This window comes from Megascapheus bottae, chromosome 37 (assembly GCF_031878675.1).
Source record: "Megascapheus bottae isolate mThoBot1 chromosome 37, mThoBot2.hap1, whole genome shotgun sequence".
Classification (NCBI taxonomy): Eukaryota; Metazoa; Chordata; class Mammalia; order Rodentia; family Geomyidae; genus Megascapheus; species Megascapheus bottae.
In genome coordinates, this window is record NC_143545.1 from 4408767 (window position 1) to 4423178 (window position 14412).

General features: G+C 45.9%; 2 pseudogenes; both read left to right on the forward strand.

Annotated features, from left to right (window-relative positions):
- LOC150042096 (lysophosphatidic acid receptor 3-like) overlaps positions 1-10054 on the forward strand; it is a 181658-nt pseudogene extending 171604 nt beyond the window's left edge.
- A 33-nt stretch (positions 10055-10087) lies between these two features.
- Positions 10088-10860, forward strand: LOC150042107 (lysophosphatidic acid receptor 3 pseudogene; annotated as a pseudogene).
- The last annotated feature ends 3552 nt before the right edge of the window (positions 10861-14412 follow it).

Consider the following 14412-nt stretch of genomic DNA (forward strand, 5'->3'; position numbering starts at 1 on the left):
GATAAAGGGATGAGTCATTTTTGGAAAAAAGAGGATAAATTAGAGGCATGGGTAACAGTAGTAATAAATGTACAAGAACGGAAACTGCACTTGTAAGAAATGTTTACAGGTTCAAGTCTTCTATACCTGTCTAGAAAATCCTAGCCTCATTCAAAGGAAATCTGGTTACTAAAAGTTGTCACCCCGGTAAATTATTTTGGGGTCTCGCCTTATACTGTCTTGAAAACCAATGGGGTGCAAGCAAAAACAAGTGTGCTCAGGAAAAGCAATCAGGAAATCACTGGAAAAATTCACCAAAGTGAGGCCTTGGGTTAAGCTTCTCTAACCAGTCTGTGCAGAAATTTGCAGGCCACCCAGCAGGAGGTGTGACATTCTACTGGAGCTACTGAGAGATGTCGGGAGCAAGAGTGGAATCAAACTGTACTTTGATTTGCATCAGATAATTGCTTGATTGTCTTATTGCTTTTTGGCCTTCTCCTGTTCAATTGATCTGAGATTCACCATATGAATGTAACCCCCAACAGTTCCCTGATTAACCATCTGGATGTAACACCTGGCAGTGCCCTGGTCTCGAGAAGGGATAAAAACTTTGAGTTAAGAATAAACGAGGCGGCAGTTTTTGCTTGGGCTGCAGACCTCCTGGACCCGATGTGTTTGTCTCTCTTCTAGTTTTTCCAGTCCCTGCCCCTTATTTCAGGAACCCCAATTTGCTGCCGGGAGGCCCCGGCATCTGGCGCCTGAACAGGGACCTGAAAATCTGGGACGAAGGTGAAGGACCCCTCCCTGTGGTGAGTAACACATCGTAGGACTATTAAGAGAGTATAGTCAGGAGTAAAAATTATGGGTCAAGCTAATAGCCATGGGTTATTTCTACCGATCTTAACAGGCCTATTTGAAGCCCACGGAACGTGGGTGGAAAAAGGGGTGCTTCAGAGCTTCCTACAGTTTCTCGAGGAGGCATACCCGAGGTCTATAGAGGAGGAATTCCAAAAAGCCTGGCAGCGGATAGGAAAAAGAATTCTAGATTAGTATGATGTATATGGCCCCGAAAAGACCCCAGTAGAGGCTGCTACTGTATGGAATTTAGTAAGTGAATACATAGATCCTCTACATGAAGATGCTGAACTTAATCTTGAATTAAGGGAACTTTATGAGTTAAAGGACCCTTCTGAAGAACCTGAGGCTGAGCCATATGCCGCAGCCCAAGAGAGTCCAAGTGAGATCTTGAAAAGGGAACAACAACCAGTAGATATTGAGTATCAGAATTCAGGTTTGAATACCAAGGAGGAAAGTTATGATGAGTCATTGGAGGGCCGGGTGGCTACGATAGAGAAGAAGTTAGAAGAAATGCTACATCTTCTATCGAAAATGGGGACAGAGCAGAGAGCCCCCCCAGAAGTAGGAAAGAAAGATGACCCTCAGGCCACTATGGTGTCTGATTCTAAACCTTACCCCTCACACCCACCGCCTCCAGCTGCAGCCTTACGGCCTCAATCCCTTTCTCAACCTTTAGGCAAGCCTAAAGGCCCTAGCAACAAGTCCCTTTTAACAGGCACTACAACCAGGCACAGTGCATCGCAATTAAACCTGACTCAGGCTACTAGAGAGAGGGAAGGTATTTCAGGGCCTCGATGCTTCCCTAGTTTAGTTGATCATGATGAACAAGTATACCATCAACCTGTTCCTGTTAAACTATTACAGGATTTAAAAAATGCCTGCTCCCAATATGGGCCAACTGCCCCTTTTACTCAAGTAATATTGGAGGCCGCGTGTGCTGGTATTGCATGCCCAAATGACTGGAAGCGGCTTGCCAGAGCATGCCTTAGTGCGGGAGAGTACTTATTATGGGAGACAGAGTTCACTGCACAGTGTCGGGCTAAAATTGAAACAAATAGGTCTAAGAACCTGCCTTACACTGTTGATCAGTTGTTAGGAGAGGGAACCTATAAAAACACCGAAGATCAATTGGGTTATGCAAAGGAGGCCTATTTACAAATAAATGCTGCGGCGAGAGAGGCTTGGAAAAAGTTACGCAATTCCAATCGTACAAAAAATCTAGTAGAAGTTAAACAGGGACCAAATGAGCCTTATCTAGAATTTTTGTCTCGATTAATGGAGACTGCAGACCGCCTAGTACAAGATGAGAATGCAAGGGAGATTATAGTTAGACACATAGCCTATGAAAATGCCAACGCCGCCTGTCAGGCAGCTATCAGACCCCATAGGAATAAGGGAGGAATCACGGACTTTATTTCACTGTGTGCTGATATTGGACCCTCCCATGTACAAGGCCTTACTTTAGCCGCCGCTCCTCAAGGAAAGACTGTTACTGAGTCTCTAAAATATAGAGGTCAGCGGCATTCTCGGGATGCTAGACCCCCAGGGCGTTGCTTCTCTTGTGGACAAATAGGACATTGGATGACGCAATGCCCACGCCAGGCCAGGCAAAAGAGAGAAAAATCACCTGGCACATGTCCACGCTGTGGTAAAGGGAAGCACTGGGCTAAAGATTGCAGGTCAAGAACAGATCGCAATGGCCGCCCGCTTTCGGGAAACTGGAGGAGGGGCCAGCCCCTGGCCCTGCAAAACCATGGGGCAGTCCCTCCCTCTTCTCGGCCACAAGTGCATCTTCTAACAACCCCCCAAAATCAGTCTCCGGCCTCCTCCGTGCCACCCCAGGAAGTGCAGGATTGGACCTCTGTTCCTCCACCTGCTCAGTATTGACCCCAGAGATGGGGACACAAGCTCTCCCCACGGGGGTCTTCGGCCCCCTTCCCCCGGGAGTGGCTGGATTGCTGTTAGGGCGAAGTAGCTCAGCCCTTAAAGGGATACAGATTACACCTGGCAAAATTGACCAGGATTTTACTGGAGAAATCAAAGTTATGGCCTCTGCCCCGAAACACGTGGTATCGATCCCAGCCGGTCAAAAATTAGCACAATTAATACTTGTGCCTTTACCTCCCGGGGAGACTGCTAATTCCCCATGTGGACAGAGAGGATTTAGATCTTCTGATATCTATTGGGTACAAAGCATAAAACAAGAGAGGCCTGAGATGACTATATTTATACAAGAAAAGCCCTTTAAAGGAATATTAGACACTGGAGCAGATGTGTCTGTGATATCTAAAAAACATTGGCCAGCCCAATGGCCCCTGACAACCTCTATGACTTCCCTACAGGGGGTTGGGCAAGCAACTGACCCACAGCAGAGCAGTGCGATCCTTGTTTGGAGAGATGAGGAAGGGCACTCTGGTCATTTTCAGCCATTTGTCTTGGATCATCTGCCAATTAATTTATGGGGTCGTGATATCATGGAAAAAATGGGAGTGTATATGTTTAGTCCTAGTGCTGCGGTCACTAAGCAGTTACTTGATCAAGGCCTCCTCCCCTTTAGGGGACTAGGCCGAGCAGCACAGGGGGAGCTAGAGCCACTCCAACCCCAGTCTCACCCTACGAGACAAGGATTAGGGTATCCCTTGAAGGGAGCTGTCGTTTGCCCTCCCCCTCATGCTGATCCCATAAATTGGCTCTCTGAACAACCGGTATGGGTTGAACAGTGGCCTCTTTCACTAGAAAAGATCATTGCAGTACAGCAGCTGGTACAGGAGCAGCTGGACTTGGGGCATGTGGCCCCTTCTAACTCTCCATGGAATTCTCCAATTTTTGTTATAAAGAAAAAGTCAGGTAAATGGAGGCTGTTACAGGATTTGAGAAAAATAAATGCCACAATGGAACTGATGGGAGCCCTACAGCCTGGCTTGCCTTCACCCATGGCAATCCCAAAGGATACTTATAAGATTATTATAGATTTGAAGGATTGTTTCTATACTATACCCCTGGCGCCTCAAGACTATAAGCGCTTTGCCTTCAGCGTCCCCTCTGTTAATTTTAAAGAACCCATGAAGCGATATCACTGGCTTGTGCTTCCGCAGGGCATGGCAAATAGCCCAACTTTATGTCAAAGTTTTGTAGCTAGAGCCATTTCTTCCACTCGTGAAAAATTTTCTTCTGTTTATATTGTTCATTATATGGATGACATCTTGTTGGCTTGTTCTGACCCTATCGTCGTACGACAAGCCTTTGGACAACTAAAGCAAGATTTGAGCCTCTTTGGCCTTATAATAGCAGCTGAAAAGGTTCAGGAACACCCCCCTTTTACATATCTAGGCCATATATTAGGCCCACACTATTTTAAAAGCCAAAAAATACAATTAAAAACTTCACACTTAAGAACTCTTCATGATTTTCAGCAATTCTTAGGAGATATAAATTGGCTTCGGCCTTATCTAAAGCTCTCCACAGGAGAGTTAAAACCCCTCTTTGATCTCTTAAAAGGAGATACCAACCCTACATCCTTATGCGAATTAAATCCTGACGCCAGGAAGGCCATCCAAATTGTAGAAAAGGCAATTTCCCAGCAACAAGTGACTTATTGTGACTATTCTAAACCCTGGGGAGTTTACATTTTAGCTACTTCTCACTCCCCAACTGCTGTATTGTGGCAGGATGGCCCACTTTTATGGCTTTATCTACCATCAACACCCGGCAAAGTGCTGACCCCCTACTACGAATTGGTAGCTAATCTGATACACATGTGCCGAGTGGATTCCCGTAAATATTTAGGTCAGGAACCTCATTTTATCTGTGTCCCATATAATTTACAACAACAAGATTGGCTATTCGCCCATTGCGATCCTTGGGCCATTGCTTGGGCCAATTATACGGGAAAAATTTTGCATCACTACCCGTCTAACAAACTTCTCCAATTTGCTGCGTGTCATACGTTCCTATTTCCTTCCATAGTACAGGCCTCGCCTTTATCTTCTGCCGCTTTGGTATTTACAGATGGATCCTCAAATGGAACGGCTGCTCTGACCATTAATGGGAAAACTCAATCTTGGGTTACAGGTTTTTCCTCCGCCCAAGAGGTGGAATTAGAGGCTGTTTTACAAGCACTCGTCCTGTTACAAGACGAGCCCTTTAACTTATACTCAGACAGTCAATATGTAATTCGTGCTCTTCAAGTCATAGAGACTGTTCCCTTTATTGGAACTACTAACTCCAATATTCAGACCCAATTTCGCCAAATACAAACTTTGCTTTGTTCTCGCAACCACCCCTGTTTTTTCGGCTTTGTTTGAGCTCACACTAATCTTCCTGGCCCTTTAAGTGAGGGCAATGCAGTTACTGACTCAGCCACCAGAGTTTACTTAACTCAGGTTGAACTTGCTAAGCAGTCACATGCCATCCATCATCAAAACAGTCGAGCCTTGCGCCGACAGTTTAAATTATCTAGAGAAGCCGCGCGGCAAATAGTTAAGACTTGCTCCAACTGTGTCCCTTTTTCACCAGCCCCCCATTTAGGCATAAATCCACGAGGACTGCTTTCTAATCACATTTGGCAGATGGATGTCACACATGTTCCATCATTTGGCCGATTAAAATATGTTCATGTTACTGTAGATACTTATTCTAATTTTATCTTGGCCACCCCCCTTGCTGGGGAAGCCACTAAACATTGTATCTCTCACTGCATTCGATGCTTCGCTGAGATGGGGATTCCCTCGCAAATAAAAACAGATAATGGCCCTGGCTATGCAAGCCGAGCATTTCAATCCTTCTGCCATTCCTATAATATCACTCATATTACAGGCATTCCTTACAATCCTCAAGGTCAAGGCATCGTGGAGAGAGCTAATGGATTATTAAAACATCAAATTGCTAAAATACAGAAAGGAGAGTCATATCCCGCTACCCCTGTGAACATACTTAATCATGCTTTATTTGTTTTAAATTTTTTGAATTTGGATTCAAATAATTTATCTGCTGCTCAGCGATTCTGGGAAAAAAGAGCGCAGCATCCTTTTGCCTTAGTAAAATGGAAGGATCCCCTAACTGGTGCTTGGCATGGACCCGATCCTGTTCTAACCTGGGGTCGAGGGCATGTATGTGTTTTTTCACAAGGAGAAAATGACGCCCGCTGGCTGCCTGAACGCTGCGTTCGGATCGTGGAGAGTGACAGTGGCCATCCAAGCAGCGACTCACTGGGCCTACACCCCCAACCCTCCAGTGGTGCATCCTGCGACGTGGGAAGGACCTGAGTTATTTGTGCATGTCAATCGGGACTCCTACTGATCCACTTGTCCCACACTTTCATATGAGCTGTGTTTCTCCTCCTTTTACTATTATGTAGGGACCTTTTAACATATTTATTGACTCTACACAATTTAATATGTGACATTATTTTGTCTTTACCAGCCCTCTTCTTAATAACCTTTTTTGTAAAAGATGCCCAGGTGAAAAGCAAAGGCCTCCAGAGGTAAGTAGAAGTCGGCCGACCCCCTTGTATGTCTGCATTTTATTTTTATTTTATTTTATTTTTGTTTGTTTGTTTGAAAAGGTGCACTGTGAGCCTAAAACAGAGGCCTGGGTGGTCAAGGGACGCCTTGACCCCCCCTCCCCTTCTGAGTTTCTTGTCGATAACAAGGCATACCTGAGAGTCCCACCAGCAAGACATGTCTAAATCTAAAAATAACTGTTTGGTGAAAACATTCATTTGAGCTCATGTTTTTTGTGTTAAGTGTATCTAATTGAGTCCAATTTTCTTGTTATATGTCAATGTCTGATTATTTAAAAGTCTCCGCTTCTCTGTCTTGTTCGTGTTACATATTTTTCTTTGTCCAGTTTTTGTCTTTAAAATTGGTACCTTTTCCAAGTATGGATCCTTATGGTTTTTCTGTGCGTACTCAAGCACACATCCTTGTTATTTATTTGAACATTTCTGGGCCTAGCATGGCCGCTCCCCCATGTCTGCAGTTGTAACAAGCCCTGGAAAAATAAATTCCAGCTAAGTTGCCTTGCAAAAAGTTTTGTTTTAAACCTGGTTCTCACCTGTAAGAGTAAAATTGGCAAAACTCTCTTGACACAAACTTCCGAAAATTGAACGGCCGATATTAATTTTGCGCGCTTTATGATCTTTGAGTATGAATGTGTGTGAATGAGTGAGTGAACATGTTCAAGGTTAAATTGTCAGCATGCTGTATAAAACAATGGATAAATTTATACTTAAACACAAAGACAATTGGGTAAATCTAAGCTTAAAACTTCAAGAAAAATATTAGGTTTGAATGTTTTACAATGTCTCATAGAATTATTGTGTTGTCTTAAAGAAAAACTGGTAAATATTTTTCTAGATCCTGAAATCTGCATTTTATTGCAGGGCATACAGCTGTTTACATTGTAAACATTGTATCCTGTTCAGCACAGAGGTGTTAGGGAATTTGGGATTTATTACTTTAAGTTAAAGTTTGGAAACATGTATTAGAGATTTAAATGTAAAATTGTTCATTAACGTCAGAAACTTTGCCTGTCCTTTCTTGCAAACTGATACTAGAAATCTGATGGTAAAATGTGGACAATGTGATTAGTATTTTAAAGGAATGTTTAAAAAAAGGGAAGGAAACTAAGTCCAGACTTAGACTTTTGGTGCACTGATGTCTATAGTTCTTGCATTAGGGAAAAACTGTTATTTGAGTTTAAACTGTTGTTGGAGTTTTAGACAGTAATCTAAACTGCATAAGACCCCCTTTTTTCTAAAAGGCAAGAGGAGTGCCTTGGGCCCTAGGGGGCCTGAGGGCAGGAGTTCTTTGTGCCCTTAAAGGTTTTTCAATTGCAAATAAAGGCTAAGGTGTTAATTGCTTAAGCCAGTATCAGTAAAAGTTATTAAGAACATTGGAAATGGGTTTCTAAACAATATTTGAAAGTGAAGTTGTCTTAAATGTTTAAAGAAAGAGAGAAAAGGAAAATCAGGACTACCAAAGTAATTGCTTAATTACTATTTCAGCTTGCTCTTGTAACTTCCAGCTAGCCCATTGGAGAAGAACAGCAATCCTTATTCAGATGTAACTTTGGCCTTTTCCAGGTTCTAGGTAAGCTCATGCTTAGAGACTATTTCTGTGTCGACCACCTTGTTGCTCTAATTGAGAAACGTGGCCTTTTGTAGGACTCACTGATCTGAAAACTGCAGTTTTGAGCCAACCCCGGGCGAAGCAAAGTCCCTGTGAGATTGTGGTGTCTAATCTGGCAGCAGAGTTGCTTTGGAGCTCGAAGCCGCAGAGTGCAAGCCTTGAGCTGCAGAGCTGAGGTGCGGCACTCAGGCCCTGAGTTTGGGACTCAAAAGTGGCAGGGTGCTAGCCTTGAGCTGGAGAGCTGAGGGACAGTGCCCAGGCCCTGAGTTCAAGTCCAGCAACTAAGCAAGTGAATGGCCAATGGGACATTTATCCCTGTGTGGAGAAACTCTACTGGGACACGATGCAGAAAGCCTCTGCTTGGATGGCAGAGATGGTGTCAGATCTTAGTCACTTGTGCTTGGCCGATCAAATTAATCAGAGCCGGGAGGTCATAGAATAGTTTGTAAGCATGCCTTACTAATGCCCGTGCCTTTCATAACTGGGCAGGAACTTGTCAATCTTCTGTGATAGTGGGTAGTTTAAAGCCCTAATTGAGCGAAATTTTTATTTATTTATTTATTTATTTATTTATTTATTTATTTATTTATTTTTGACACCAGCCACAAATTCGGGAAAAGTTTGTGGATCTGAGACTTGTGTCTCTATTAATCTGTTTAGATCTGACAACTGAAGCATTGTTAAGGTTGCAGAAATTTAGTTCCCCAGACAATCAAGAAAAGGCCTTTGCAAATGGGTGCTATGTAACTACACTATTGTAGCCAAAAATGGTTCGTGCAGTTGTTAAATGTTAAAATATGATCTCCAGTTTGGAGCAAATTATCATTCCTGATATCTAATCCTTGCAATCCCTAATAAAACAGGCTAGACTTCTTAAGGTCCCTGGTCAAGCACAGAGACAACGCCCCTGAGTCAGCTTGAAGAAGTCACAGAAGCTGAATCTCCGCCCATCTATCCCCTTTAGATGAAGGGACCAGTCATTTTTGGAAAGTGAGACAGGATAATGAGATAATTAGAGATAGTGGAAAGAATAGAAATTACACTTGTGTTTCTTTTAAAATAAAGATGGGGGATATGTCGGGAGCAAGAGTGGAATCAAACTGTACTTTGATTTGCATCAGATAATTGCTTGATTGTCTTATTGCTTTTTGGCCTTCTCCCGTTCAATTGATCTGAGATTTACCATATGAATGTAACCCCCAACAGTTCCCTGATTAACCATCTGGATGTAACACCTGGCAGTGCCCTGGTCTCGAGAAGGGATAAAAACTTTGAGTTAAGAATAAACGAGGCGGCAGTTTTTGCTTGGGCTGCAGACCTCCTAGACCCGATGTGTTTGTCTCTCTTCTAGTTTTTCCAGTCCCTGCCCCTTATTTCAGGAACCCCAATTTGCTGCCGGGAGGCCCCGGCAGAGAGACAAGGCTGCTGCTACACATCTGCCTGATTCCACCACCCCACAGCTGTTCCCTGAAGACTAGAAACCCTTGATGGTGGGACATTCTATCTGGGCTAAGTTTAAAGTCCCCTAACAAAGTCATGGGGGAAAAAAAAAGTTCAGGCAGAAAATCTTACAGAAAAATAACCTTGGGGGTGAAGATTGGGGAAAAAAATAGACAAGAGACAAAGATGGGGTCAGGAGGACTACAGCCTAAGTCAGCAGCCCAAGAAGGCTATGAGCTTAAGACTGTACCCCGATTTATTTCCAAATCAAGCCTTAAATACTTTCTTGAAACTAGGGAACTGCCAGGGGTTACATTTTTACAAAGTGGTAAATCTCAGATCAGTTAAGCAGGACAAGGCCATAAAACAATAAAGCAATAAATTGATAAGGTCTGGGAGCTCACAACACAATGCAGTTCAAAAGTTCCTAGGCATGGTGCCATACATGACAGCTCCTGTCTTTGTGTGGTTATCTTACTGAGTTATGCAGAATCATGGGTCAGTCTGACTCCACACTCCGGCTCCCAACAGTAGTGTGCCTGTGGATCTACATGTACGTCAAGAGGAAGACCAATGTCTTGTCCCCCCACACAAGTGGGTCTCTCAGCCGCCGGAGGGCGCCTATGAAACTAATGAAGACGGTGTGAAGACTGTCTTAGGGTGTTCAGCTCTTCTCCACAATGAATGAATGTCACTATGATAAACACATGGACTTTTTTGATAATAGGAGCAGCACTGACACTGCGGATGAGTGGACAGGAACAAAGCTTGTGATTGTTTTGTGTGTTGGGACCTTTTTCGGCCTGTTTATTTTTCCAATTCTCTGGTCATCGCAGCCGTGATCAACAACAGAAAATTTCACTTCCCCTTCTACTACCTGTTGGCTACTTAGCCACTGCCCATTTCTTTGCTGGAATTGTCTATGTCTTCCTGATGTTTAACACAGGCCCAGTTTCAAAAACATTGACTGTCAACCTCTGGTTTCTCTACCAGGGGCCTCTGGACACAAGCCTGACCGCCTCGTGATCAGTTAGCTGGTTATTGCTGTGGAGAGACACATGTCAATCATGAGGGTGTGGGTCCACAGCAACCTGACCAAAAAGAGAGTAACAGGGGTGCCAAAGATGGTTTAAATCTTGGTTTAATGCCTCCCCGTGGCTGACAACATTAATTACAACTCTACTGGAACCTCTAATTGCCTTACTAATCATGGTGACCATGTTAAACAGATTGGTGATTTTTGTAAAGAAGAGGATCAATACAGTTCAGGTAATGGTTCTTAGATGACAATACCAACCAGTAAAAGTGGCAATGCAATCAGTAATGAGTCATGATTGACTCATTAATGTACTAGTGAGAGGGAGGAATGTGAGGCTAAATTAATTTTGAAGTTTCATGAACTTTAGTAAAGAGTTATTTCTAAGCAGAAGTTAAGTCTGAGAAAGCTCCTGTTTCTTCTCAGGAGAACTGTGAGATGCTCCATCAGTTGTTGACTCACACAGCTAGCAAGGACGTTCAAAGGTAATCTCTAGGACTGCAGCTGTGTTCCACAGCTAGCAAGGCAATCCTGACCTAAATTTCTGTGGAAAACAGTGACATCAGAGCCGATAAGAAATGAAGGAGTGTTCCAATGTAAAAGTTAACCAAAACATGAGGCTAAGGCTGTGAGGATGGAAACTAAAAAAAAAAAAAAAGCTAACTTGTTTATTCTGTACTATAAAAGGTGTGCTAATTCTGTACTCCGGGGCTCCAAGCATCACTGGTTTCTAAGGCAAGGAGGACCAAGTTCGAGCTTGTTAATGAACTGCTCTTTGTTGCTTGCATTGGTCGTGGACTCTGGTGGTCTTTCGGGAGGATTGGGAACTTTGGGTACAACAATGACAGAGATAAATTACAGAATAAAAATACAGAAGACACAAAGACAAGGTGTACATAAATCATTTATCATCAATCATTTCGAGTATACAACAATAAGATCAACTTATTAAATGGCAAAGACTGAAACAGAGGATAAAAAAGAAGAAAATGAACAAATCAATTGTCAGCAGATCACAACTGTAATCTCAGCTCCTAGGAGGCTCAGGTCTAAAGACTGCAGTTTCAAACCAGTCCCAGCAGGGAAGACCATGAGACTCTTATTTCCAATGAATCACACACAAAAAGTCAGAAGTGAACCTGTAGCTCAAAGTGGTAGCCTTGAAAACAAAAGCTCAGAGACAGCGCCCAGATCCTAAGTTCAAGTCCCAGGAAAACACACACACACACACACACACACACACTACACAATGTACCAGTCAAATTCTCCTTTTCTAGAGCTAGATCACAAAATGAACCAGTTTCTTCCTTCTCTTCCTCTACAGAATACTGAAAGCCAAAATAAAAAAATAAAAAATAAAAAGGAGAATGAGAGCAAAAGCGAGGGAGCGCGTGCCATATTTTAATCTGCAATAGGATTGTGTACATTTTTTACCTACTAAATTGACTCACCACCTCTACTTTCTTCTTCCAAGGAAGTAAAATCTCTGGTTATATGCCAGACTTCAAAATCCCTGAAAAGGGCCTCATGTTTTGGGGTGTATATATCCATCTCTGGTTATATGCCATACTTCAAAAGCTCTGAAAAGGGCCTATTGTTCTGGGGTGTATAGATCTTCATTCCCAGGCCAGCCATCACTGCTATGTGAAATAATCTGCCACAGTTTGAAGTCATATAAAAAAGCTGAAAGGTTTTGTAGGGAAAACAGCCTGACCTCTAGTGGCCTGGTTATTTCCCTTCTTTGCAGCACAAATCTCCACATACCCAAGAGCCACTTTTGTCTTCCCCAAGCTGCCTGCCTGCCTGCCTGCCTGCCATCCCAGCTACCCCGGAGGAGGTTGAGATGGAGGATCAAGGTTCAATTCCTCAGTAGTGCATATACAGATGAAGCAGGAAGTGGCGCTGTGGCTCAAGTTAGTAGAGTGCTAAGTAAGTCTTGAGCAAAACAATCTCTGGCACAAGCTGGGTGCGGTGGCTCACGTCTGCACTCCCAGCTACTCACAAGGCTGAGATCTGAGGATCAAGGTTCAAAGCCAGCCCAGGCACAAATGGACCTGAGACTCTTATCTCCAATTAACCTCTAGAAAACAGCAAGTGGGGCTTGGCTTAAGGTAGGGAGATAGCCTTGAGCTGAAGAGCTCAGGGACAGTGTCCAAGCCAAAGTTCAAGCCCCAAGACACACCAAAAAAGAAAAATCTCTGGGACAGTGCGCAGGCCCTGGGTTGAGGCCCCAGGACTGGGGGTGGAGGTGGGGAAAAGTGTGTAACACTGTTATCTCCAGTGAACCTCCAACATTCTGAAGGTGGAAGATTCTTAGAAGGCAAAATAAGGATGAATTGAAATAAATAAATCTTTATGTATTAAATAATGACATACACACACGCATAAAGGCACACGCATAAAGGCACACACACACTATGCATATGCACCTGTAGGTAGGTGGGCAGGTAGATAAAATAGATGGACAGACAGAACTGAATCTGTCAAGATTTTTGTTCACAATGTCACCTGGTCCCCAGGGCGACTGTGAGGTTTGTGAGAGCGGTATCCGCCCCCCCAGCGTCGAAGGCGGGAAACGAGGCCAGGGCTCCAGGCTCCAGGCTGACCAGGCCCGGCTGGACGAGGCCCGGGTGGACGAGGCTGGGCTCCAGGCTGACGAGGACGTCCAGGCCGCTCTCGGCCGGGGCCCCGCGGCGTCTCCTGGGCGCCCGGCCCGGCTCGCGTCTCCGTCCCGGCCCCCAGGCCCGCCCGGCCAGCCCGGTCCTCCGGGGACGTCAGCGCGGCGCCCGGGGCTCCGTCCTGCAGCGCGGCCGCTCCGGGACGCCGCCCCCCCCCCCCCCCCCCGCCCGCCTCAGGACTCCATTCCAGAACCTGCTTCACCCCGAGAGAACCCGACCACCAGCCCAGCGTCCACACTCACCGCGGAGCCAGCGCCCTTCCCGCAGCCCCTGCGGGGTCGTCCGGTCAGGGCCGGGGCTGAGCTGAGGGGCGGCGGCCCGATGACGCCATGACTGTTCGCGGGAGGAATCCACTTCCTCTTCCGGTCCTCGTGGGGAGCGAGAGCCCGCCCCGGAGGAAGGCCCGCCCACTTCCGCCAGGGTGGGCGGGGCCCGGCCAAACAGCATCCAATCAGAGGGGGGCATGGGCGGTGCCTGACCAGCGCTTCACCAATCAGAGCAATCAAAACATCCCGGCTATGGAGGAGGTGGAGGGAAGAAAGATGTCTGTTCTCAAGAAAAGCCTGGGGAAGAGGAGAGCGAGGCCCCATCTCAGGAGGAGAGCTGTGTGGGGCGCGGTAGCTTTGTCATCTGAGCCGCAGCCCAGGCCCTTGGTGGAGGCTGAGTCTTGTAGACTTCTTTATGCCCAGGCTGGCCTGAAACCCACCTGGCAAGAAACGAGCATCAGGACCCGAGTCCCGGCAGCCTCGTCAGCTGGGAATATTCTGCAGAAATGCCGCCTCCCCTGGCCAGGACTGGAGCCCAGGGCCTGAGTCCCCGCAGCCTCGTCAGCTGGGAATATCCTGCAGAAATGCCACCTCCCCTGGCCAGGACTGGAGCCCAGGGCCTGAGTCCCCGCAGCCACATCAGCTGGGAATATTCTGCAGGAATGCCACCTTGCCTGGCCAGGACTGGAGCCCAGGACCTGAGTCCCCGCAGCCTGGTCAGCTGGGAATATTCTGCAGAAATGCCGCCTCCCCTGGCCAGGACTGGAGCCCAGGGCCTGAGTCCCCGCAGCCACATCAGCTGGGAATATTCTGCAGGAATGCCACCTTGCCTGGCCAGGGCTGGAGCCCAGGGCCTGAGTCCCTGCAGCCTGGTCAGCTGGGAATATTCTGCAGGAACTGCCGCCTCCCCTGGCCAGGACGGGAACCCAGGGCCTGAGTCCCCGCAGCCTCTTCAGCTGGGAATATCCTGCAGGAACTGCCGCCTCCCCTGGCCAGGACTGGAGCCCAGGGCCTGAGTCCCCGCA